This window comes from Microtus oregoni, unplaced genomic scaffold (genome assembly GCF_018167655.1).
Source record: "Microtus oregoni isolate MIOR12 unplaced genomic scaffold, Mior012 000037F_ref0000500, whole genome shotgun sequence".
In the NCBI taxonomy this organism is placed as follows: domain Eukaryota; kingdom Metazoa; phylum Chordata; class Mammalia; order Rodentia; family Cricetidae; genus Microtus; species Microtus oregoni.
The window spans coordinates 16445362-16450685 of NW_024543096.1; the positions used below are offsets into that span (position 1 = coordinate 16445362).

The 5324-nt window shown below is 37.1% G+C and overlaps 1 pseudogene; it reads left to right on the plus strand.

Annotated features, from left to right (window-relative positions):
* The first annotated feature begins 3728 nt into the window (after window positions 1-3728).
* Window positions 3729-4534, plus strand: LOC121433271 (annotated as a pseudogene).
* Window positions 4535-5324: the final 790 nt, after the last annotated feature.

A 5324-nucleotide genomic window follows, 5' to 3' on the forward strand; every position in this document is an offset into this window, starting at 1 on the left:
CATATTAAATGAAAAACTCATATTGGCATCAAAAACTTTAGAAAATAGAAATAATACAATATTAACGCAGTAAAGAGTAATGCAGTAATTCATTTCATTTACTAACACAGCTGATTTTTTTATTTTTATTTTATGTGGAATTTTGTGTTGCCTGCTTGCATTTAAGTTCACTGCATGCATCCTAGTGCCTTTGGAGTGCAGAAGAGGGTTCTGGATCTTCTGGAACTGGAGTTACAGATGGTTGTAAGGTGTCATGTTGGTGCTGGAAACCTGGGTACTCTGTAAGAACAGCCAAGTATTAACCATTGAACTATATTCCCGCCCTGGTTTGTCTATGGAGGTTAGATGAACCATTAGCTTACCTAGAACTGCAGTTACAGACATGTAACTTCCATGTGAATATAGGGTCCTCTGTAAGTGCAACAAGTGTCCTTAGCCACGAGGCATGTCTCCAGACCCTGGTTATTTATTTATTTTTTAATAAGGGGATTTTACTTATTAAATATGCTTCATGATTACTGTGCAGAAACTACATTGTTACTCTATCTTTGATTTTCTGCACACCTTTAGCTTCTTGTATTACTCCATTTGTAGTGATCTGAATACTAGGTCATAAAAATAAGTAGTAAAACCCTTTGTTTTCTTTCTGATCTTAGGGAAAAGCATCCATTCTCTCATGAAATATGATATTTATTATAGGCTTTTGGTAGATGCTCTTTAATAGTTGGATAAGGAAATTTTCACCTGGTTCACTAGATTAAAAAATTCTGAGTACATATTAAATTTTGTCAGATACTTTTTTGGGGGGACAAATGTAGGTGATAATGTATTTTGTTTTTCTTATGTGGTGGATTACATAAACTGACTTTTAGATGCTTGACTAATCTTGTATTACTGTGATGATTGTACTGCATTGTCCTTATTTCATGTTCTGGGGTTTAATTTGTTAATAAATTGCTAGTGTAACTTTGTGTCCAAATTGATAAATTATATTAGCTTAAAAATTTCTTGTGTATTTTCCACTTATTTTATTTATTACTTATGTGTATCTGTGTGTATACCTGAAATATGAAATATCTGTGAGGGCAAAAGAGGGCATTGGCCGTCTGGAGCTAGAGTTACATGGATTATATGAACTGCCAGACTTGGGTGTTAGAAATTGAACTCTAGTCTTATACAAGAGCAGCAAGCACTTTTAACCACAGCTGTCTCTTCACCCCACTCCACCACCATGATTTAAAAATCTAGACTTAGTACTGAGGAAATGCTGGTATTATAAAAGGGGCTTTTTTTCCTACATTTTGAATGGGTTTGTGAGACTGAGATTGACATTGGCATTATTTATTTTTAAAAATATTTATTTTTCTTTATATATTTGTATTTCTGTGCCATGGAACACAGAGGAAGGTGCTGGGTACTCTAGAATTGGAGTTATAGGCACCTGTGAGCCATCTTGTGGATACTGGGAACTGAACCTGGGCCCCCTGCAAGAGCAAGTACTTTTTCTTAACTGCTGGGCCATCTTTCCAGCCCTTTGGTATTATTTCTTTCTCAAAAATTTTAAATAGTATTCACTATTGAAGCTACATGGTTCTTGAATTATCTTTGTGAAGAAATCCTTCATAGAAAGGTATCTTTGGAATATAGGGAAACTCACATTTCAAAATTTATTCTTAGTTTTGGTAATCTTCATTTTTAAAAATTATCTTTCTTGAGGGAGAGGCAGGCGGATCTCTGTGAGTTCGAGACCAACCTGGTCTACAAGAGCTAGTTCCAGGACAGGCTCCAAAACCACAGAGAAACCCTGTCTCGAAAAACCAAAAAAAAAAAAAAAAAAAAAAAATCTTTCTTAATTAAACTTTTAAATGAAATTGTATATGCTCTGTCAGTCTTTTAATTAGCTTTCATCAGTGATTTTTATTTTCTCTTTCCTTCTGGATGAAAGTTTATCAATTTTATTGATCTTTAAAATATTTAGATTTTAATTTAGTTAATACATTATTTAAAGAAATGTTTTATTTTACACATTTTTGCATATCTATGCACCACGTCTGTGCATGATGTCCAATGAATTCTGCGGGACAGGAGCTATAAACAGTTACAAGCTGCCATGTGGATGCTGGGAATCAAACCTGGGTCCTCTGAAAGAGCAGCTAGTGCTCTTAACCACAGAACTATCTCTACAGCAACTAGTTAATCCATTATTTTATCTTATTATACTATTTTTTCATTTTACTTTTGATTAACCTGATTACACTCTTATGCAACATGATGTATTTTAACATACATATACTGTGTGTACTGATAAAATCAGGATAAATATCATTCTTTTTAAAAATGCTTTTATTCATTTGTGTGTATGTATGTGTGTAAGGAGTGAATGTATGAAGGAACACTCATTACACGAGCATGATAAGGGTGCCAGTGTCTCAGATCCATGGGAATGGCAAAGCCTTTCCCTTATGGAAGTAAGGGGAAAATATTTGAAATTGTATTACAACTTCCTTCTCTGAAATGGCTGAAGCCTGAGACTGCACACCTACAGACATCCCTTACCGAGATTAGGTAACCTCCTCTATCTGTATATAACAGACCTAAGTCTTCCTTCAGCTGTATATAATAAACTCACCGCGTGTCCAGGTGCATCTCCATCAAAGCACATGGCCTGCTGGATGCCAGTTCTTCGGTAGGTATGTCTGTTGTTTCTTTATTCCTCAGTTAGGTTAGTCCCAAAGCCCACAAATCATGTATGTAAATGTGGTGCGTATGCAAGCCTACACATCAGAGGATACTGGAGAAGGATATTTGGTGTCCTGTTTTATTCCTTGAGACAGTATTTAATTGGACTTGGAGTTTGTCTGGAAGCCAGCAAGCCCTGCCAATTTTTTTGACCTCACTCCTCACCACATTGGGGTTACAGGCATGCTCATGTGACTTGATCTGAACTCAGATCCTCATGCTTGGACATAAAACACTCTCACCCACTTGAGTCCTTCCTTATCATGTCTTTATGTCTGAGTTTTTGAGTCTCTATCTTTTTTATTTTTTATTTATTTATTTTTATGAGACAGGGTCTTACTGTGTAGTCATGGCTGGTGTGGAACTCATAGATAGACCAGGACAGCTTCAAACTCCCAGAGATCTGCATGCCTTCACTTCACGAGTACTGGGATTAAATATTTTTTTATGTCTTCTTAAATTATTTTAAAAATTTAATTATGTGTATATGAGTATTTTTCGTGCTTGTGTTTGTGTGTGCCACCTGTGTAACTATGGAGGTCAGAAGGGGATGTTGAATCTGCTGGAACTGGAGTTACAGATGTGAGCCACAGTGTGTGTGCTAGGAACCAAATTCAGGACTTCTGCAAGCGTAACTAGAGCTCTTCTTAACTTCTAAACAACCCTCCATCCCTGTCTTCTGTATCTTCATAAAATATATACTAGAATGCTATAAATGAGTCATCTCACTGTGCTGTAGAGCACCAGAATTTAGTTTTTTCTTTGTGTGTTTTGGTGCTTGTTTTACAGGTCTTTTAAATTTTTATATATTTTTTTAATTTTTTTGTACATTGGTAGTGCACACCTTTAATTCCAGCCCTCAGGAGGCAGACACAGCTGGATCTCTGTGAGTTCAAGGTCAGCCTGGTCTACTTCGCAGAGGAGTGCCAGAATAGGCTCTAGAACTGCAGATAAACCCTTGTCTTGAAAAACAAAAAACTAGGAGACAGCTCCGGGGCAAGCGAGAGCCGGACGGGCACTGGGCGACTCTGTGCCTCGCGGACGAAAATCAACTAAACATGGGCAAAGGAGATCCTAAGAAGCCGAGAGGCAAAATGTCCTCGTATGCATTCTTTGTGCAAACCTGCCGGGAGGAACACAAGACGAAGCACCCGGATGCTTCTGTCAACTTCTCAGAGTTCTCCAAGAAGTGCTCAGAAAGGTGGAAGACCATGTCTGCTAAAGAAAAGAGGAAATTTGAAGACATGGCCAAGGCTGACAAGGCTCGTTATGAAAGAGAAATGAAAACCTACATCCCCACCAAAGGGGAGACCAAAATGAAGTTCAAGGACCCAAATGCACCCAAGAGGCCTCCTTCGGCCTTCTTCTTGTTCTGTTCTGAGTATCGCCCCAAAATCAAAGGAGAACACCCTGGCTATCCATTGGTGATGTTGCAAAGAAACTGGGAGAGATGCGGAACAACACTGCTGCAGAAGAAAAGCAGCCCTATGAAAAGAAGGCTGCCAAGCTGAAGGAGAAGTACGAAAAGGATATTGCTGCTTACAGAGCTAAAGGAAAACCTGATGCAGTGAAAAAGGGGGTGGTCAAGGCGGAAAAGAGCAAGAAAAAGAAGGAAGAGGAAGATGATGAGGAAGACAAAGAGGATGAAGAGGAGGAGGAAGAAGAGGAAGATGAAGATGAGGAAGAAGATGATGATGATGAATAAGTTGGTTCTAGCGCAGTTTTTTTTCTTGTCTATAAAGCATTTAACCCCCCTGTACACAACTCACTCCTTTTAAAGAAAAAAATTGAAATGTAAGGCTGTGTAAGATTTGTTTTTAAACTGTACAGTGTCTTATTTTTTTTGTATAGTTAACACACTACCGAATGTGTCTTTAGATAGCCCTGTCCTAGTGGTATTTTCAATAGCCACTAACCTTGCCTGGTACAGTCTGGGGGTTGCAAATTGGCATGGAAATTTAAAGCAGGTTCTTGTTGGTGCACAGCACAAATTAGTTATATGTGGGGACGGTAGTTTTTTTTTTTTGTTTTTTGTTTTTGTTTTTGGCTTTTTTTTCATCTTCAGTTGTCTTTGATGCAGCTTATACGAAGATAATTGTTGTTCTGTTAACTGAATACCACTCTGTAATTGCAAAAAATATTGCAGCTGTTTTGTTGACATTCTGAATGCTTCTAAGTAAATACAATTTTTTTATTAAAAAAAGAAAGAAAAACAAAAAACTAAAGCAAAACAGAATAGTTGGGTAACAAATTGGACTCAATGGCTTAAAAAAAAAAACAACAAAGCTGGTAAGAGTGATGGGGAGGGGTGGGAGGAATCCTGTAGACTGCTGGTGGGAATGTAAACTATGGAAATCAATATGGAAGATCTTCCGAAAACTAAAGATTTCAGGTCATGTTCTATTCAACACTTTGTTTTCTGGTTTTGTTTTTTGACAATAGGTATGCTAATGGTTATGTGTTAGTATTTTATTTGTTTTTCCTAATTATAGCCAGACTTCTCTTGCCCACTTTTTATAGTTAGCAAATTTTAAAAAAATACATAATTTTTTCTGACAATTTTTATGTTTATGAAATTCAATCAC